The following is a 23,407-nucleotide window of genomic DNA, read 5'->3' as shown; positions in this document are numbered from 1 at the left end:
TCATGTGTGACCATAGAGAAACTTCACCACTTTCTTAGCACTTGCAATGGTCTTCTCAAAAATGATTAGCTTGCTAATATCTTCAAGCATAAGATCAATACAATGTGCTGCACATGGAGTCCACCACAACTTCAACCTCCTTTGCATAAGTCTAAGGCCCGCATTTTTATAATTTGATGCATTATCGATGATTATTTGAACTACATTTTCTTCCCCAACTTCTTTAACCACTTCATCTAAATACTTTAGCATTAAACTACCATTTTTTACACTACCGGATGCATCAATAGACTTCAAAAAGAAAGTACCCGCCGGACTATTCACAAGAAAAATTAAGAAGTACTCTACCATTTCCATCGGTCCAACCGTCCGACATGATAGAACACTCATACTTCTCCCAAGCTTTCTTATGCTCTAACAAATATATGTAAAAATCAAATCAATTATAAAAAATGATTAAAGTTGACTAACCTCAAAGCTAAGTAAATCTTCAAGTTTCAAATAGGCACATTATAGGCAGCAAAAAATTTGGTCTTCAATGGAGAGGGAGAGATAGTCACGGAGGTAGAGAGCAGAGAGAATAAGGGAGGCAGAGAGCAGAGCAGAGAGAATAAGAAAATGATATGCCTCTAGGTTGAATGTATAATTGATAAAGAGGTTTTGTGTCCTTTGAAACAATTCAAAACGTTCTGTTTTGGTTAAATGAGGTTCCAAAACGACGTCGTTTTGGCCAAGAGAAAAACAAAAAAAAATTTGCGTCGTCTTCCTCCTCGTCTCTTCGAGCCAGAGCCAGAAGTCGCGCCGCCTGCGAGCCCAGAACTCCTGCGATGCTGCGAGGCTGCGACGTCCCCAGCCGGAGCACTGGTGTCTCTTCAATCAAGACGACGGCCGGAGCACTCTCGACTCTTCGTCTCTTGGAGCCAGAAGAAATCCTGCAAGCCAAGAAGAAGTCCTGCGAGGCTGCGACATCCCCGGAGCACTGGTCTCTTCAATCAAGACGACGGTCGAAACCCAATTAAACCGACGACGGCCGGAGCACTCTCTAGAGTCTTTCAATGAACCCAAACCGACATGGGTAGTTGCTGGGCCGGAGATTGAAGTCGCTTCGCGTCGCTCCAGCGGTCGCCTTTCCATCGCCTCACCTGGGTTTGAAGCTACGGGGCTTTTCTCCTCCGCTCCGCCCGAAGGCGCGCACCGGCGACGCCTCGGCGTCGCATCTGAAAACACTGCTAGAAACCAAGACTTCGATCAATTTCTGTTACCCGGATGGATAAAGTACATTGACAAGTTCTCTCGAGACATAACGACTTATAAGCTATAGTGAAACTGTACACGACCATAACTAACTTGTGATTCCAATTTATACCACAAATCCAAGATTTCAAGAAGACATGATGAGCAGAATTATCTGCAAATATTGTAAATAATTTAAAACTACAGAAACATTGTACAGACCTCATACTGCTGGCACAATAATACAATCAAATAATTATAAACTAAAGGCAAGATTCTTTCAAATTCGAAGTCCCTTTTCTTTTCCAGTAGCTTCCTAGACTCCTAGTTATGAAAACTTGCCAATTTATTGATGGTCACCGTACTGAACGGCTCGGAAAGGCAAGCCGGGTTTTGGCTGATGATAGTTCTTTTGCCACAAAATGCATGCATGGTCGTGATTCCGGATTAGTGCTGGTGCAGGCCAAAGCCATTCTAACTAAGGAAACCACTTGCGCTGCTAATTGACTTGAAGGAAAACGAAGTCGTTGATCTAGCAAGTCCTTCAACAGCAATTCTCCATTTTCTGATAGAGACACCAGTAGCTCCCCGGGATGCATTCTGAACATAATTTCTGTAACGACCCCAAAATTTTAAGATTTAAAAACTCAAAATTTTAAATTCGTTAAACAATAAACAATCTCGATGAAATCGAAATCATTTAAAATGCCACAGCGGATCATCTCTGAGTTCAAAATACAACTCAGTCAAACCGATTATTACAAACCAAATTATAATTCAACATTATAACAAATGGAAATGTATAATCCTCACAACAACCTCACAAGATAGTCACACAAAATCCTCACACAAGCTGGAGATAAATAACTTCAAGTCCTCTAAGCGGTCCGTCAATTTCCGCTAATCCACACCTGCGGAGTAATCCACTACACCATCGAATTAGTGCACCGGGATTGTAAACACAAACCCGGTAAGCTTTACAGCTCGTATGAGTAAAATGAAAATATAACTCGCATATTAATATATATACGAAAATCCACAAATTAAACAAATATAAATGCACTCATGAGTCAATGGACGGCCCATCTGGTTGTCTCAAAGAAATATGAAAAGAAGCGCTCATGAGAAATTAAGTAACCCTTCTGGTTACCCAAATGCATTTATAATACTGGTACACATCTGTTACCCCTCTCGTAATACACCGTCGATATTGGATAGCCACCCGCTACCCAACATCCAAAACAATCTGAGTACCCATGAGCAGATAACCACCCGTTACCTCAAATGCAGTACTAAGGCAGACAGACTAGAGCTCTAACTGTATCGTAACTTTCGCCCGGCCAAAGGCTAGGTTCCGACTTGCCAAACACGTACAATAATCTCACATCTTATTGTACCAAATCACGTCCGAAGACAAATCAACATTTTAACAATCTCAATGTTAAAATCACGTACAATAATCTCACATCATATCGTACCAAAAATCATGTCCGAAGACGAATCAACATTTTAACAATCTCAATGTTAAAATCACGTACAATAATCTCACATCATATTATACAAATCAAAATCACATGCTCGATATTTAAATCTCGTCATCGAAATGACATAAATCACGATAAAATCATAACAGTATATTATATAGCAAACTATATATATTTGTACATATTTACCATTTATACAATATATATAATCCATTATATCATATACATGTCATATTTCATAAACACGTCCGAAGACAAAAACTCGTCCGAAGACAAAACTCATCCGAAGACAAAACATTTTAACAAACTCATGTTAAAACCACGTACAATAATCACACCTCATATTGTACAAAAATCAAATCACATGCTCAATATTTAATTCTCGTCATTCGAAATGACCAATTCCAATGAATTCATAACAGTATATAATATAGCAAACTATATATATATGTACTTATTACCATTTATACGATATATATGTAATCCACTATATTGTATACGTGTCGTAATTCAATCTTAAAAACTCTTGCAAAATCTTGAATCACCGCAAGGGTAGATTCGTAAATAAGTGAGATTTTACTCATCTTATCGACTCGAGCGTGGTTTCCACAATTTCCGAAAATAATTCCTTTTCTCGCTTTATAGATCACCTTGAAAAGATAAGAAAAGAATTTAGTAACGTTTCGTAAACCTTTAAATGCCGAAACAGTAATAATCGGTTACTGTTCAGCAATTTTCGGTTTTACGAATTTACTGTTCACGGTACTATTCATGGTACTATTCACTGTAATGTTCATGCATTACTGTACAAATACATAATTAATACGTATTTCTGTACGTATACATTCTGTTTACGTATTTCTGTACGTATACATACTGTTTACGTATTTCTGTACGTAGACATACTATTCAAATGTAAATACAATCTTAGTAAATAAAATTTACTAAATTACCTTTTACAAATTACTTTTTACAATTACTGAAAGTAATTTATATTTACATTTACCGTACGTAAAATTTAATTTACATTTACCGTACGTAAATAAAAGTTACATTTACATTTACCGTACATAAGTAAATTACCAAAATACCCTTCTCGGAATCACTGTTCACGCGCCGCCGCACGTGGCGGCGCGTGGGGTGCACTCGCCACCTCCGGCAGGCCGCGCGTGGGGCCCACGCGCCGAACCTAGGGCCGGCGCGTAGCACGGCACCACCGCCCCAAAACTCTTCCTTTTTTTCCCCCCTCTTCCTCCCCACGGCTTCACGCCGTCCCTAGACCATCCACGCCCTCACACGCGCCGCTTAAGGCGGCGGTATCGCCCTCTTCCTTCCTCCTCCCCCGATCTGCAACAAATCCTTCCAATCCTAACAAAACCACACCAAACAACCATACAATCAATCAATTCAACTCACCCTTACCTAATCCACGCCTTGGAGTCACCGGAGATCGTCGGAGGGATGCATGCCAGCGGCGATGGAACCTGCAGACCTCGGGTTGGAGCGGAGAGACTCACGCCGGCGCGGGGAGGTGTAAGTGGAGGAGGAGATCGCCGGAGCTGGTTTGAGAGGGTGAGAGTGAATTGGGTGAGAGGGAGAGGGAGAGAGTGAATCGGTGAGAGGGAGGGACTCGGGGAGAGAGCACGATAGGGGAGAGAGAGAGAGATGATGGAGGCGGAGGGAAGAGAGAGAGAGAGGGTTTTCCAATTATGGAAACCCTAATCTCATAAATACTCTATTTATACTAGTTTCCAAATCGGAAACTAACTTTCGACGTTAATAACTTTTACGTACATCGTCCGATTAGAACGCGTCACATATCCACGAACTCGTATCGACGCGCTCTACAACTTTCGTGAAGAAAGTTTTCGCAACCGAGCGACGGAATAAAAGTCGATAATTTCGTTCGGAAACATAACGTTTTTCTTATTAAACGTTCCGAAAACGTTTCCGTTTTTCGTTTCAAAGCATCGCAAACAATCACATTCGTTTTAATCAAACTTCACAACTTAATAGAATTTAAATTAAACCAAATATTGTTTTGAAAATTAGGGTTATTACAATTTCCAGTGCCACCACTCCGAAGCTGTATACATCACACTTATCTGTAACTTGCATTGTGAATGCGAGCTCTGCATGCCAATTCAAATAACAAAACCAACCAAATTTTCCCATCATACACATATCGAAACAATAATATTCACGAGTATAAACATCTTTATAAATGAAACAGAGTTATAAGAAGTTTGCTGAATGACTATACCTGGAGCCATGTAGCCAAAAGACCCCACTATAGCAGTCCAGTTTGAGGAATCTGAGATCAGTAGTTTTGCTGTTCCAAAGTCTGATAGCCGCGGCACCAAATCTTGATCGAGTAGTATGTTGCTCAAAGTTATGTCGCGGTGAATTATTGGGTGAGAGCAGTCATTATGCAAGTGTGAAATAGCATGAGCTATTCCTTGCACGATTTTCACCCTTGTGCCCCAGTCAAGTAATTCTGCTTCGCCCTCTGCTCCATACAATATAGTTTTTAAACTACCTCTCTCTGCATATTCATACACCAAGTACAGGCATCCCTTCCAGGCACTCCATACAAGACTAACCATTTTAGATAATGATGGTGGGGTGTTCCCTCAGAGTTGGTTATGTGAGACATCAAGACTCTCCAGCATTATGAGCTTGGCAAGGTTTGAAGGTACTGATCCTGAAATGAATTCCTGCTGAGGTCCAACAAGATATTTGGAGGCCCTGTGCGAGATTGAAACCACGGCCCTAGTATTTGGCACGGTCTTACATAATAGATATTAGTTGTAAAATATTAATGCAAATTTACAACCAATGAACTAAATATATACAATTTGTTTTTTATTTTTAATTGATTTGAGTCTAATCATATATCATTCTCTCATTTCTTTAACAACAAACTATGATAATTTTCTTCTTAACAAAATATTTTATAAACGCACGTGAATAGTGAATAGGCGAAAAAAATATGAAATAAAAATCAAGGAAAGTAGTGTATCTACCCAGCGAATCAAGAAAAAAAGGATGAAGGAAAATATGAAAAAATGATGAGGGGTATTTGGACAAATGTATCTACTATGTACCAATTAAAGAAAAAGATGAGGAATGGAATATGATCTAAAAGAATGAAAGAAAAAAAATGAAGCAAAAATGCAATGATGTGAATTGAACACTTGAACGGGTGGTGGAAGGTTGTAAGTCAGTGATCATCAGTTGTCAACTAAACAACATATAGTTTTAAAAGGATATCTTTTTGTAAGATTAATAAATGTACTAGGTGTATATATAAAATCCTAAAAAATTGGGGCCATGTGCCGTTGCTCCTCTTGCACACATTAAGAGCCGGCCTTGCCGCAGGGGTATATATATATATATATATTTTTTTTTTTTAATATGACAAACTGTCTTTAATTTATTGAAATCAAACTAACAAAAGAGAGAGAACAAAATAAACTGACCTCACATGTCTGATAAACTTCAACAAAGAGGGGTAGATTACCAACCTCCTCTGGTATTCCTCCTGATAACTTGTTGTGGCTTATGCTCAAATTTTTTAAGCTCTCGAACATTCCAGGCTTGACTGGTAATAGTAATACCCCAGTAAAATTATTATCAGACAAATCAAGAGACTGGAGCTTAGTCAATTTTCCAAGCAACTGAGGGAAAAATCGTGTAAAGTAGTTCCTGCTTAGATTAAGAGTGAACAATAAGCTTAGATTTTCAATGAACACAGGAAATTCCCCACTGAATTCATTGAGCCTAGGGTTAGATACTCCAACTGTTTCAGCTGCCCAAGTTCAGGTGGGATTTGACCAGAAATTCTATTGCCCTCCATTCGAATATCAATGATGTTCTTACATTCACCCCACTGTGTGGAGATTTGACCAACAAACTTGTTGTGACTAACATGGATTTTTATAAGATCAGGGTGAACTCCAAATGCATTGGTAATGTTTCATGTGAATTAGTTTTCATCAAACCGGACTACAGTCAATGCAAAACAATATCTCAAGCACTCAGGCAATGGCCCTGTTAAGATGTTATCACTCATTGCGATATATATTAGAGAAAATAAAAAATTAGAGATAAACCCAATATTGGAGTCTCCCTTTTAAATTAAACTCACACCCAAATGTTTTTTCAATCTACATCCAAATTCTTTTTATACAAGTCTATTTTGCCCTTTTGATCATTTTAATTTACTTAATATTAGCATCTATTTATAAATTTTCATTTTACATGTCTAATTCAAACTCTCCAATAATTTTTCATTACATTAAATTACTTAAAGATTTGATTTCAAAATTTTCCTTTAGCAAAACTTCTTTATATAGCTAATATCAAAGTTTCAGAACACAAACACTAGTCCAACTTTTATAAATCCTATGAGAGAATTCCAAGCTAGCTTGTTGTGTATTTGTATCATTTGTTCATTTCAATTTATTGAATCTACCAATAAGGTACGTATGTCGTTATCCATGCAATATGCATGTATATATGTTTTCTCAAATATTCTTTTCGTATTATTGTACATGAACTTTATATGGCAATAAACATTTGTTCTAGGTTTCAACTTTTCATTTTTTTCACTCTTTACTGTTTCCTAATAGATAGAAGCATGCATATCAGTATAAATTGCAAATTCAACCAATGAAAGAGATCTTTGGAATGATAGATACCTAATAAACAGGCTGATATAAAAATTCCTAGAAAATAAACATCTATATAAATACATACCTAATCATTAGGTTGTAATTAAAAATAAACAACCTACTAGATAGGGAAAAAACTTATATATATATATATATATATATATATATATACCTCAAACGTAGGTTGCATTGTTATTCATATGAAATCTACCTATGAAATAGAATATTTAAATTATTCAAAAAAATAGAAAGTTTGTGTCACTATTAAGTGATTTCGATATTGAATTGATTTAAATTGGAAAAGCTTCTGAAATATAGATATGTAATTAAGGAATGTTCTATTATTTCTAAATGTATGATGAGTAAAAGAAAATTTTCAATTATTTAAGGGATTATGAAAATCTATAATTAAGATAGTAAATGAGTGCATAATTTGTTGATTGACTAATCAGCTTTTAATAGTGGCATTATGTAATTTAATTTTAAGAGAATGTAAATAATTCAATATATAATAAAGAAAAAATTATGTGGGTTTCTTAAAAAAAAAGCTTTCAAAAATTAGGTGTATAATGAAATACCCCGAAAAGAGAAAATCCACTACACAGTTCTTGTGGCAATTCTCCAGATAATTCATTACTCACAAGGCCAACATCTGTCAAGTTAGGACTGTATTTGCCAAAATCACGGGGAATGGTTCCTGATAACTTGTTGGATCCGGCATAAAAGACCTGAAGGTTAGTCAATAGAGAAATGGTCTCTGGCAACTCACCCTCAAGTTTGTTTTCCTCGACATCAAATATAATCAGCGCAGTCATGTTTCCAATATCTGAGGGAATTGTGCCACTGAGGTTATTCGATTAAAGGCGTACAGTCTCAATATGTGTGAGATAGCAGAATGTCAAGGGAATTGACCCAGAGAGCTGGTTTCCAGAGAGGTCCCAAAATTGTCATAAGTTGCAAGTTTCCTATGTCTGAGGGAATTGATCCAGAGAAGCTATTGTTGTTCAGAAGGAGGTATTCGAGTTTTGCCAACAAGCCAATTTCTGGTGGAATAGTTCCATTGAACCTATTGTTATGGAGTTGGAAAGAGATCATTCAGTCCAATTGGGGACCAAAGAAGGTAAGATCGACCCTGTTAATTTATTATCAAATAACCGCAATTCCACCAAGCTGTTGAGATTGGAGAAGGACAGAGGCACTTCCCCACTGAGTTTATTCACAGCCAAAGATAAATAAGTGAGGTTGGTGCAAAGACCAAGCTCAGAAGGGATTGGGCCGGTCAAAAGAGTTTCAGACAAATCCAGGAATGTCAAGTTCCTAGATTTACATATAAATTTTGGGACTTCTGAGTCCAATCTGTTCGAACTAAGATCAAGGTATGTTAACAAAGGGAAGCCTGAAAATTTAGACCAGTCAGGAGTGTCTAGCTTATTTTCTCCAAGAAGCAGATATCGTACCTTTTTCAGATTCTCCAGCTGATAGGGAATGGTACCATTGAAATTGTTGTTGTAGAGACTTAGAAACTGAAGCTCCGTTAACTTGCCCAATTCTGCAGGAACTTCTCCTTCAAATATATTGTATCCCAAAACCAAGTGTATAAGCTTCGTGAGCTTGCCAATGGCAGATGGTATAGGCCCTGAGAAATTGTTGTAAACGAGATCGAGAAACTGCTTTGGTATTGCGATCACATGCGATGGCAGTCCAGTTGCAAAGACTGCCTGGGTTTGTGAGGGACCATGAATTCAGAGAAGCTGGTGAAGAAGTAAAGCTGTTCTTCCATTTTACAAGAGCTTCAGCCTGTATTCTTTGTGAGGATGTGACCTCCAATGGGAGCAGAAAGAGCAAAAGAACACAGAGGAGGAGACGCAGAGGAGTCTTGTTTCATGATGTTTCCCTCGATCCAATTAAGCAACAGAGTACAAGGAATATATACTAGTATATGAACAATTTTAATAAGAGGTTGAGTTAGTTCTACAAAACGTTTGGAGCCATAAAATGACTATGGGGACTTCATCACAACTACTTAACCTATAGTTTTCCTTGTGAATAATTCAAATGGCAGCACTCATGTTTCAAATCTTTCCAACTTGTCAGGCAGAAAGGTAGAAATTCCCAACTCCACAAGGAATATCACTTTCCATCATCTAATCATTCACAAGAAAATACCTTAATTTAGCAAACAAAGCAGCTACACACCTACTTCATAACAAGTATTTAGCAAATACACATGTATGTTTAAAGAAATCAAAATAGCATGCACACTAGCATTCGAGAACATTCCTAAAGCTTTTTGTGAGGATTGAAAAGTGATTCTAGATTCAAACATCGTGTTTCTTGATATACTTATCATTAAGCATCTTCCAATGTTCCGAGTAAGATTTGTAACACATGCCTCTATGTTTAAGAAGGCATATAAATGACAACAAATTCTAAATGCCCTATCATAATTTCATAACCAGATACATCAATACATCAAAAGATATTCCAAACAATTTGAGTTCTTCATATAGAGAATATAGTTCTTGGGTTATCAGAGACATGAGGTTAAAGTACCCTGCACAGTATTGATGCTAGGGCTTGTCAACGGGTCGGGCCTTAGTAAATTTAAATAATTTATAAACCGGACCGAGTATTTTCACAAATATGAATATCCAAGCTCGTCCACCTAAAACGGGCATTGCGGGCTTTTGCGAGCCGGGCCTTGCGGGCTTGTATTAGAAAAAAAAACATAATACTTTAAGGTTTAGAACAATAAAAAATTATTATAAAACATTCTAAAACAAAGTCACAAATAAATTCTAGTTTCGAAATATTGTTGATCGACACCGATAGATGTGATCGATATATATATTATGGACTCTGTAAAAATTTCATCCGTTTTGAACATGGTTTGACCGTCTGTACCTACGGTCAACCAAAAAAGATGCATTTTGGCATAATAAAACATCATTGACCATGACACTGCCAAATGGGTTTCCTTATTGCGACCACGCACGATTGGTGAAAAAAATTAGGTGATTTCAAATATGTAAACAGCTTTCGGCATTCGCATCTTGGTAATTGGTCATCTCTTAAGGCATATTAGTGATGTTTTTGGTTTACCAGAAATTCTGACGGTCAAACGAGGTCTGAATTGGATGAAATCTTAAAATTGTCACTAAATAGATATACCGATCACATTAGATAGTATAGATCAATTCCAAGAAATTTCATTCATAATTTCATTCATATAGTATCTTCATAATGCGATGGTTTTATTTTAAACCTAATATAAAGGTTATGATACATTAGTGGACACTTCGGCGATCGACAACTCCAATTCGAAATATGGTCAATCGACACTAGCAGATGTGATCGGTATATATATTTAGTGAATCCGTAAATATTTCATCCGTTTTCGACATGGTTTGACCGTCCGTACCTACAGTCAACAAAATAAGAGGTGTTTTGACATATTAAAACCCTCATTGACCGGGGCTTTGCAAAATGAGTTTCTTCGGTGCGACCGCGCACAATCGGTGACAAAAAATGGGTGATTTCAAATATGAAAACGGCTTTTGATGTTCGCATCTTAGTAATAGGTCTTCCCTTATGGCATATTAGTGGTGTTTTCGGTTTATCAGAAATTATGACAGTCAAACGAGGTCCGAATTGAATGAAATTTTTACAGGGTCACTAAATATAAGTACCGATCACATCGGCTGATGTCGATTAATCCCGAGAAGTTTCATTCATATAGTCAATTAATAATGCGATAGTTCTATTTTAAACCTAGTATACAAGTTATGATACATTAGTGCACACTTCGGTGATCGACAACTCCGGTTCTAAATATGATCGATCGACACCAGCGATGTGATCAGTATAAATATTTAGGGACCCTGTAAAAATTTCGTCCGTTTTGGAAATAGTTTGACTGTCCGTACCTACGGTCAACCAAAAAATGCATTTTGACATATTAAAACCCCATTTACCGAGACTTTGCCAAATGAGTTTCCTCGGTGCGACCGCGCATGATCGATGACAAAAATTAAATCATTTCATATATGCAAGCGGTTTTCGACGTTCGCATCCTGGTAATAGGTCCTCCTTTAAAGCATATTAGTGGTGTTTTCGGTTTACCGGAAATTCTGACGGTTAGAGGTCCAAATTAGATGTAGTTTTAATAGGGTCCTTAAATATTAGTACCGATAACATCAGCTGGTGTCAATTAATCCCGAGAAGTTTACTTTATATAATTGTTTCATAATGCTACAATTTTATTTTAAATCTAGTATAAAGTTATAATATAAAGAAATATAAAATTTTAAATCTAGTATTATTAACATATATAATGTTTTATGTATAATTATTAACAAAAAAAGACATATAATTGATATATGAATGATATATTATATGCATGTATAATATTTTATTTTTTGTGGGCTTTTACGGGCCGGGCCAGGTTTCACACTTCTAATCTAAGCCCGGCCTTCTACCCACGGAATGGACTTTTAGCGGGCTTTCTCGCAAGCCGGGCGGGTAAAAGCTCATCAGACTTGCGGGTCTCCGCGGACTTTTCGATCCGCGGGCTAAATGATGATGCCTAATTGATACTAAAGTTCTGAGTCGAGTATCCAATATTTGAAACTTGATGCTCCTCGAGTTGTCTCGACGACTTGACTAGCCAAATACCAAAACATATCAGCCAGTTCCGCAGACAATTTGATCCTGGTGATTGAATATCTCAACTTGTCAAACAAATATAGAGAACTAGCATACTTTAGTTTATAATTAAGCAACCATGTCGAGGGGTGATGAGGCAGCCTTGGTCAGTTTGGGTGCAGAGGATTGCGACAGATTGCCATCATGGCAGAGGACTGCCTTGGATGATTACTCGAGTAAGGTTCGAGTCTCATCTCTGAGGTCGTGGATGAAGCAACGACGACACTACTTGCCCTAGGCAGACGAGATCTGAGAAATAGTTTGGAGCGGGCTGGGCAACCCAACTCTCTTGTGGGCCCAAACTCTGCTTGGATACCCTTTTTTGGAAGAAACAAGTCACTGAGTTTGGCCAAGGATGCTGCTTGGACTTTGGTCATGATTTGGACTTAGTTGACAAACCCTAGATTTCTAGGGTTTCATATTTGGGATCCATGCGAGTTGACAACACAAAAGCTCCATCGCCATGGAGGAAATCCAAGTTCTGTTTCTTTTCAGTTTAATTCTTCTCATCACCCCATTGTCAAGGGTTAGAAGTTTTACTTTATTTGTTTCACAATGGTGCATAGCCTTGCGTATCCTTAAGGTGATAGTGGGTTGATATGTAATGACATTCTTGGCATGAGCGTGCTATTTTGAATGAATTCACCTTTTTTAAAAAAAGTACAAAAGTGTCATATCAAATCTAACTTTAGTACCAAACTGTCATCTTTGAAACATTAGGTGCCAAAGTGTACGATTGGTCATACCTCAAGTACCATAGAAGAAATCTACATTTTTTTAGATTAAATTTATGAGGTTGGAATAGTTGGATTGAGAATGATTCAATTGACTTAAGGCAAATTTCACGCAGTAAGGTGTACTTGCATCCATAATATCAACAACTTTTTTTCTAATGATCATTTGTGCTGTTCGTTTTTCAACATAAGAAACTTTGATGTGTTACTGAGTGAATCTTTATAGAAGCGTGCTTTGTTTGGCATTGCTTTTGCGATTTTCTATTGTTGATCTGTTAAAATTGTGGCTTATACTATTTTTTCTCTTTGATTATAGTAATTTACAACTTCATCTTCACTCACCTCCTCACTATTAGTGCCATGTCAATTATTGGTGATTTAATGAATGACTGAAATACATCCGGTGGCGGAACCATGAAGTTATATGAGTGGGGGCAATTTTTTTTTACTCTACTATCTTTAAATTAGGTGTGTCAATATTTGTCATCAAAATGAAACTGTTTCAAATCAATCTCTAACCGCCTTTGTTCTGATCTTTCATTATGTATAAGAGAAGATGATATTTCGCTCGATGTTCATTTATAAAATCTCTCAATCTCACAACTGTAAATTTAAATAAAAATGACAAATTTATTTAATAAACAAGTCATGGATCTAAAAAACTAAACTAGTAAACACTAAAACAGAAGAATCTAACATAATAAAGAGTACGGTTTTGGACTTTTTGCATGAACAATCTTATCTAATAATATAGATGGTTTCTCTTATACTATAAAATAGGTGTAATTAGAGTGTTGGACTCGTCAGTTATTAAGAATTGGGCTTTTGGAGAAAAAAAAAAAGAGGTATAAACACCCCCTACTATCTTTAAATTAGGTGTGTCAATATTTGTCATCAGAATGAAACTCTTTCAAATTAATCTCTAGACGCCTTTGTTATGATATTTCATTATGTATAAGATAAGATGATATTTCACCTGATGTTCATTTATAAAATCTCTCAATCTCACAACTGCAAATTTAAATAAAAATGACAAATTTATTTAATAAACAAGTCATGGATCTAAAAAACTAAACTAATAAACACTAAAACAGAATAATCTAACATAATAAAGAGTACGGTTTTGGACTTTTTGCATGAACAATCTTATCTATGTTTCAGAATGAAAATAATTGTGTATTATTGAATGATATGGGGGCCTATATATAGGCATTACAAAACCACAATCCCGTAGGATTCGGAGTCCTAATCTATTACGGAGATGCTAATCTATCTCCTAACAGGAAACCTATTAGGCTAAGACACACACAAGGGTAGAATAGTAATTCTCCCGGAACACTCCCCCTTGTGTCGCATGCCTAGGTTGCATGGTGCACACATCGTTGCCTCGGTAAAAACCTTGTCAAACAAAATAAAAACCTTTTGGGTAAAAACAAAAGCTTGATCGAAGGGAAAAAGAGCACAACGCACCGTCTACATTTGATAGCGTCATGTGAGCTGGACTCCCCCTGAAGTCTACGAAACAACTCCCCCTGATTAGTGCCATAATCATGGAGTACAAAGAACAACGTATACAACGTTCATTACATGCTTCTCAAACGTAGTCTTGGGCTAATGATTAATCATTAATCTAGCCACACATCCTTAGATCATACATGCTATACTTAGCCAAATTTAGATCTTAGGAAACAAGATTGCATAACAACTTAAAACAAGAGTTTGCAATAAAAATCAGATTCTCGGATAGAATGACCTTCACTCACTTAAATTGCCATAACTTCTTCGTCAAAATAGGTATCAGCGAACCGTAAAATGTTCTGAAAAGTAGACACCCGTGGCTTTCCAGTGACATAAGGTTCACAACCTCATCTGATCGGAGCAGTTCACAATGCTCTGTCGAAGTTGACTGACTTGAAAAGTTCCGGACAGGACTGTCCTACTTTGCTAAAACAGCCATAACTCACTCAATATGATAGCTATGAACAAATGGTTGGTGTCCCTGGAAAGTAGACACATAGGTCTTTCCAACGGTACAAATTTCACCATATTTCATCGAGCGAGATATCTTGTAGGTCTTGTTGAAGTTGACCTACGAAACTAAACAGATTTTAATTTGTCACATTTAATGTGTCTTTCGCGAAAAGAATGGGGGAATGGACCAATGAAGGACTGATTTTGGTCCAAGACGGAACCATACGCATCCTCTACGCTACCAGTGTCGACTGGTATACCAAGGCGTACGTTGATGTTGCTGGAGCTGCTGGCGGCGTTAGTGTGGATAGGATTTGTGTTGGTTCACTAAGTGTAGAACTAAACCCATGTCAAAGAAGCAATCCAAGTCCAACCCATAGTTAATCACGTCATAATGAAAGCAATAGTGTCCCAACAACACTAACATGTATGAATGTATAGCTCATTGAATCTCTTCATCATCTATACTTAGACGGAATAGAGAATCAAGAATTAGCTTCATATGAACACATATGGGTATGAGTTCTTGCAACCGATTGTACTACGTTCTCTCGAACGTCGAAATCTGATTACATAAGCTCTCCGTGGTCAAGAGACATTTAAAGTCCCTCAGGCACTCTCATATCTGCGTCAAGATCCCTTTACAGATATTCTATGACCACTATCATATACTGCAAATCAGTTTTCATGGACACTACTACTGATCAAGTAGCGGAAAGCAATTATGTCCATAACGAGAGAATATAACTCATCGTACTCAATACTAGGATAATGAGACAATATTTGCGCCATAAGTCCTGCATATATTGCATGACTTCATCTTTCTCATTATACTTACGAACAACAACCAACATAACAAGTCTAGTTCAGCCTGTATTGATTCTTTCCACTTCGGTCAAGTTGCTCATCGTTGATGCTTTACAATGGAATAAGAGCATAAGCGAATACATCATCAATCATGGGAGATCAATACATTAAACACACGCGCGCGCTGTATACGATCAATTCGTGAGATTTCTATTCTTCTCTAACATCAACAAAAGGAGTCTGTAGCGTCCCACAGAAACTTAGTTGATACACATGTTTAGAGAATATCTCTTGATGATGGGCGAAATACTTGTGCCTACGCACTTCGCTTCTTTCTAGTTTTGATTCTAGAGAATAATGGTCTCCCCCTCATCTAGGCAGGAGCCAAGACCGAAGCTATGACCCTTACTAGTCCATCTTTGCGTTTGCCGCCCTTGTTTTGTGGTGCAATGCCACAGGCGCCGACAACACCACAGCGTACGATGGTGCCATCGCCGGCTTCCTTCCCACTGTCAGGGATGGTGCTAACGGTGCTAGGACCAGGTCATATGAAATTCTCTCATATTCTGAGAGTTCCAACCTTACCGGCACATCACAGCATTTATGTGCGATCTCGTCACTTTCGCAATATCGGTAAAGTCATTGAGAATCAAATCTTTGACTTTCTGGAGGTCGATAATGCGTTGCACATTTGCTCACTTTGAGTAGTGCGGGATCTTAATGAGACATAGTGCCACACCACGTCAATTCCTGGCGTTAAAACCAGAATGAGAGCATTTCATATCTCCCCCTAACGACGGAAAGTATGTCTCATCAAAGTGACCGTCTGCTAATATCGCAGGATAGAGATCAATGGTTGTAGATTGGAAATAACGGACAAGTGTTGGTGATTCATAAATCATAACCAACCAGAATACTTAATCGTTTCAAGTAGACCCATTGAGATAACTACAATAGAGGCACATAAACAACTTTAACCAAATAGGCGTTAGTGAAAAGAATGTTGGGACTGTATCCAGTGACCATCTGGTACGCACTAAACTCTTGGCAAGTTGTGGGTCTGAAACGAATAAGTATCGCTGCATGCAACATCATTACATATCCCCATGCAAAAATCGGCAGGTTAGTACCCATAACCAAGTCCGAGCTCTGCGAGATCGTGCAGTGAATGAACATGAGGAATAATATGTTCAACGACGATCCCAGTAGACATGCAAAACGAAATCATCAAAGTCGTGGGGGTGAACTTTCCAACGGTATCCATTCAAATAGATTTGAGAGGATAGGAAGGGTGGTGAGCCCTTAGGATGATGATTATAGCTAAAAACTTTAGCGAATGCAGCGTTTCTTGTGGAAAGCAAAGCGACGTGTGACCAACGCGTCGATGCTCTTAACCTATACCATAAAAATACCAAAAAAATGTCCGCATTCGTTTGGATAGGGTCCCCTAATGTCACCTTAAATACTTCGTAAGAATGGAATATTCTCGGTTGGAGCCTTATCAAAGAAGGACTTTCTTGAAATCTAGCAAAAGAACAAGCTTTGCAAAATGAACGATGGGCATCAGAGATTACCATGGAGGCATTAGAAAACACGGGAGGCATCAAAAGCTCCTGCGAAGGAGGGGATGCCGCCACCGACGACCTTAATGCCATGGAGACGCCTAAATAGGCAGGCTCGGCCTCACCGTGCATGGCACATATAGGCTCGGCCTCACCGTGTGGAGCATGGGTGAGGTGGTCCTCCAATCGCTTCGTGAACATGAAAAATAGATGATAATGTGAATTTCAAAGAACTCGAATCATCATATCTTGTTCAAAATGACCAAAAAACGATCATGTCAAAACCGAGAAGACAGTAAAACCGAACCCATGATTCAAAGAATCTTGAGTTACATAAAGCTACTACTGCAGGCAAGCAAAACTATGTCTGTAGGCTAACAAAGCTACTGTCGAAGCTTGAAAAAGATATTGTCAATGAAATTTGACAAATTTATTCCTCTCCATTCTTAACACAAATATCAAGATGAAAATCCATCATTGGCATGTATGGCCTTTAAAACTTAGCAATGCACGAAGATATACAACACAATCTCCGCACGAGATCCGTAAAATAACTACCTGCGCCGTAGGACAATGTGGGTGGTTACGCAATTATCAAGACACTCGATTTCACGGCGGGACATTCTCAAAATGAAGATTAAGAGAGTCAACGACGCGGTGAAGTTCTCTACACAATACGCCGTAGGATATTGTAAGAGAGGGGATTGAAACAAATGGCAATTCCATCGAATGTATCACATGGCAATAGAACTACATTCTTCAACTTAAGAGTTGGAAAAACATGGTATTAGAGCAGTTGAATACAAAATAATTACGGTGGAAAACCTTCCATTTGGTGCGGGTGGTCACCAATAATAATAAAATCATTTGAGCTATGAAACGACTTGGAGAAAACCGGAAAACCATGTCAATATAACTCAAAACCGGGTAAAATTTGGACTGGGAAAACGTGGTAGCAAGAACTGCTGAAATATGCCGAAAACATGACGAGAAACGACGGAAAAAAAATTGTCGGAAAAACTCATCGGAAGCCGGCGGCACCGATTGCCGGAAAACTGACCGGCGGCGGCCGGATCTGGCCGGTATGGAGGCTGTAACTTCAGGTCCGACAGAGAACGCCGTCTGAAACCGGATGGCGGTGCCGGAAACACCGTAAAATGGTCGGAAGGCGGCGAATACGCCGGTAAAACGCCGGCAAACGTTCCGAAAATGCCGGAATAGTAACTGGGAAAAACGACGTCAATTTTGACGTTCCGAGGTCCGTTTTCCAAATTTTAAGGTCCAAAATCACAATGTAGTGCTATTGGGGTCCCATGTAACCCAAAAGCGGCCAATTTAAAAACCACGTGAGTTGCAAACGTTGACCATGCATGCTAAGCCAAGGCAAATAAAATTCTCACGAGTCAATCTTGTAAACAAGAAATACGAGAAATTTTATAGAATATGCCAATATTTAATACAACACAAACAAGCTTCCAATTCCAATGGACGACTTAAGCTAAAGTCGAGCAATAATCATGGCAATGCCAACGTCATACTTGAAAAATAGTAAGCAGAAGACATAGTCAAAATAGATTGACTAATCAAAAGTCTGTAGCAACAAAATCTTGCATATCGGATTGGGCGGAGCCTTAGCCTAAGGCTCAAAAATGTGCTTACTTGAGAATGGAAGAATGTTACGTTTCCATCTCCAAAATTCCCTCAAGAAATAGATACAGGTGCCAAAAATGGCATGCGTTTCTTTGATGTGGAGTATGCATTAAAGTCAACTCTGCTCATACAACGTCATAGACGTTCATTAAATCACTTTTAAGTGTGTCCCATAGAATTCGTTATTTTTGGGATCTTTTTGTCAGCAAATAGTTCTGCATCAGAGTAATGAATCAACTCAAATAAATGAGTACGTAGACCTTGGGATTATCGTTTATAGACATGAGTTTAAGAAAACTCAAACATTCAAATAACAGTCGCGATGGCGACACATCCATAAGAATTGAGGGTTGTATAGGTTTCGAATAATCGAAACTATTCAAGTAAGTAACCAGAATTAGAAGGGTTGTGATGTATATGGTCACAAAATAATCGATGCATATTGGCGATTCTCATGATCGCACCCAAAACAGCGGTGCACTCAGGCGACTACACGAAATCGATATCTTCTTTTTTAAATAATAACGTGACTCCCTCAGGACCGTCACACGAAAAACGTCGACTAAGAGGGGAATCATATCCCTCTTTGGTCTCATCGGCGTTATAAGAAAGGCCGGAAAAGAAGACATGAAAAAGGCTAATAGCGCCCGATAATTTATATATATATGTTCAAAAGCAGCAACTTTAAGAAAAACATACTTGTTGGTTTGCCAAATAGACCGCATATAAGTAAATTGCTCTGCAAATCGATCGTCATGCATGAAGTTGCTTGTTGAATTCCTTTTTCGATCTTCGTCTGATGACATAAAAATCTTGGGAGGATACGATCGAAATCGTATGTAGATGGCAAAAGTATCGTCCATCTCGGCATGAATGTCATCATCATAGTACGACGAGTAATGATTTATACCTATACGAGCACGTGAAATATCGTTAGAAATAAAAACGTGCCAATGAACATTTAAATAATGAAATAGGAAAAAGGAAAAAGAAAAGAAAATATAGTATGAAGCCCAAAGGGCTATTGTGCTCGGCAAGCCATAGGCCCAAAAGGGTAGAGAAGACGGGAGTAACTTCTCTTGAGCGAAGAGTTTGCTTGTGCAGTTCACGTTTCTTGCGTATATATGCGGGATGAGCAATTTTGAATCCTCTGATGCGGGGTCTTGCGGGGCAAAAAGATGTTTTTGCGGAGCGAATGCGGAAGAGACCCTGCTGGGCTGCGGAGGCTACATGCAGGGGCAGCAGAGGGGGTCACAGGGGCTGCAGGGCAGAATATGCGTGCGGGGCTGCGAGGCTGGCTGCGTGCGGGGCTGCAATGCGGATCTGCAGGGGTGCGTGCAAGGGCAGTGTGTGGGGCTGCGTGCGTGCAGGGGCAGCGAGCAGGGGCTGCAGGGGCTGCGATGCGGGTGCTGCAGGGCTGCGTGCGGGGCTGCGTGCGTGCGTGCAGGGGCTGCGAGCAGGGCATGCAGGGGCTGCGATGTGAGGGCTGTAGGGGTGCGTGCAGGGGCAGCGAGCAGGAGTTGCAGGGGCAGCAAGGCTGGCTGCGTGCAGGGATGCGGGGCTGCAGGGGTAGCAGCGGGGGGGGGGGGGGCTGCAACAACGGCGAGCAGGGGCTGTGCCGACGAGGAGCGCCGACGAGGAGATGCCGGAGGCCGGAGACGACGGCGGCCGGCGGTGGAGAAGAGAAAAAATTTCTAGGGCTCTAAAAGTTCAGGGTTTTAGGGCAACGTGCTGATAACGTGTTTCAGGATGAAAATAATTGTGTATTATTGAATGATATGAGGGCCTATATATAGGCATTACAAAACCATAATCCCGTAGGATTCGGAGTCCTAATCTATTACGGAGATGCTAATCTATTTCCTAACAGGAAATCTATTAGGCTAAGACAAACACAAAGGTAGAATAGTAATTCTCCCGGAACAATCTAATAATATAGATGGTTTCTCTTAAACTATAAAATAGGTGTAATTAGATTGTTGGACTCGTCAGTTATTAAGAATTGGGCTTTTGGAGAAGTAAACCCCCAAACACCCCCCCCCCCCCCCCCCCCCCCCCCCCCCCGCGGAAGGCCCGTATATTATTGTACTAGGATTTAGTGTGTTACCACTTCTAGATTGAAAACTTGCCAACTTATTGATATGGTGCTGAACGGCTCCGAAAGGCGAATGCGGGTTGTAATTGATGATAGTTCTTTGGCCACAAAGTGCATGGTGGATCGTGAATCCGGATTAGTGCTGCTGCAGGCCAAGGCCATTGTTACCACGGAGAAGTCAAAAGCAATAATTCATTTTCCAATAGAGAAGTCAGTAGCTCCCCTGGATGCCTTCCCATCATGATTTCTAATGCCACCACTCCAAGGCTGTATACATCACTCTTATCTGTGACTCGCATCGTGAATGCTAGTTCCGCATGGACATTAGCATTATAATCAGCTCTAAACATCCAAGTTCACCAACTTTGTTTCTTGAATCTGTGATTTTGATACGTAACTTAGCAGTATACATAAAGAATAAAGATCATATGCAAAAGGGATACTAATAAGGTTAATGGAATACCTGGAGCCATGTAACCATAAGACCCTGCCACAGAAGTCCAGTTTGATGATTCCAAGCTCAACAATTTTGCAGTTCCAAAGTACAATTGGTGGTGAGCAGTAGTACGATTGTCACAACCCCGAAATTCGAGTGATACAATTTGAAATCGAAGCCATGAAAAACTCTAAAACAATCTTAAATGTATTGAAATTATTATAATCACAGGGTATCGAAACTAAGTTCAAGTACGACTCAGTCGATTTGATTATTACAAAACCAGTTTATAATTTAAGTATTAATACAAATGGCAACGTAAAATCCTCTCAATTCTCACCACAAATAGAATAAATAAACTTCAACAATCTTCAGAAAAACTCCTCCGATTTCGCTAATCCGCACATGCAGAACTATCCCCTACACCATCGAATAGGTGTACCAAAATTGTAAACACAAACCCGGTAAGCTTTACAATAGGTATGAGTAAACCAATAGTATAACACACACCGCATACTAAAGAAAATACTAATTATATTTTTTCAAAATAAATTTACTCATAAAACATTGGACGGCCCATCTGGTTGTCCTATACCATCTGAAAAATATAAGTACTGATGATACATTGGGCAACCCATCTGTTTACCCAATCACAAATAAAATACGAGTACTCATGAGACCCAGGTACTCATCTGTTACCCCTCATGCAATACGCCGACAAATAATGGGCAACCTATCTGTTACCCAATATCACACAAAAATATGGGTACTCATGAGAGTGATGAGACACAGGTAAACCCTCTGTTACCCCTCATGCAGTACACTGACAGACAGACTAGAGCTCTAACTGAATCGTAAACGACACTCGGCCAAGGGTTGGTTCCGACCACTGCCAACACGTCCGAAGACCAGAATACGTTTTAACAAGATTCAACGTTAAAACCTCGTACGATATAACAATCAACACATGTTTATTATACTACCATCAATAAACTTTTGCCCAATAATATAAGTATAGTTACCACAATACAAATTCATTTGGAAATAAGAATGTAGCAGTATATAATATAGCAACTCATATATATGTATCGTATTTACCATTTTATACACATACACAACCCACTATATTATATACATCTGATAGTTCGATCTTTTTAGAAAAAGGTAAATATGAGTTACCGCTAAGGGTAGACTCGTCATAATGAGATTTACTCACCTTATTTTCCTGAGTGTAATTCCCACGACACTGAGAGCAATTCTCTCACTCATTTTTTCGATCACCTAATTGCATAATAAAGTGGTTAGAAACGTTACGTAAAACCTCAGATGCCGAATCAGTTCAACTGTTTACTGTTCAGCAAATTACGGTTTTTATGTTATTACAGTTCATGTAAGTATTGTTCACGGGATACTGTTCACTATAATTACTGTTCACAAAATTACTATTCACAGATTTATCATTCAGAAATTACTTTTACAATTTACTACTCAGAAATTACTTTTACAAAATTACTGTTCACGAGCCGCCGCACGTGGCGGCGCGTGGGGCTCACGCACCACCCTCTGTCAGCCGCGGGTGGTGTTCACGCGCCGCCCACAGTGGGTGCGCGTGGCTTGCCCACGACCACCCAAAACCCGCTCCTCTGCTCTCCTCATCCCTTCCACGGCCTAATGTCGTTTATCTACCACTCTGTTTTCTCTCATGCGCCGACTTAGGTGGCGTTACGAGCTTCCTCTCCTCCTCCAAAACTCCTCAAACCACAAATCAATCAACTCAAAAACGTACATCACATGATTAGGGATATTTTTGTACCTATCTTGGACCCTAGAATTGCCGGGACGTCGCCGGAGGAGCTCCAGATGCCGATGGGGTTGATTTTCACAGAGGATGAAATGCGGCGTGATTCGAGTCCCAAATCGTTTTCAGATGGCACCGGGGGGGTGAGGATCGGTGGAGAGAAGCTATCCCCGAGTGCTTGCATCGCCGGAGACGGAGCTTGGACGACGGCGAAACGCAGGAGCTTCGATGCAGTGAGCGGCGACATGTTGCGTCCA

At 39.2% G+C, this 23,407-nt stretch overlaps 1 pseudogene; it reads right to left on the bottom strand.

The window, feature by feature from the left end:
- Positions 1-23,397, bottom strand: LOC126784106 (probable leucine-rich repeat receptor-like protein kinase At1g35710; annotated as a pseudogene).
- Positions 23,398-23,407: the final 10 nt, after the last annotated feature.

The sequence above is a fragment of the Argentina anserina genome, chromosome 2, assembly GCF_933775445.1.
Source record: "Argentina anserina chromosome 2, drPotAnse1.1, whole genome shotgun sequence".
Classification (NCBI taxonomy): Eukaryota; Viridiplantae; Streptophyta; class Magnoliopsida; order Rosales; family Rosaceae; genus Argentina; species Argentina anserina.
This window is presented reverse-complemented; position numbering and strand designations above follow the sequence as displayed.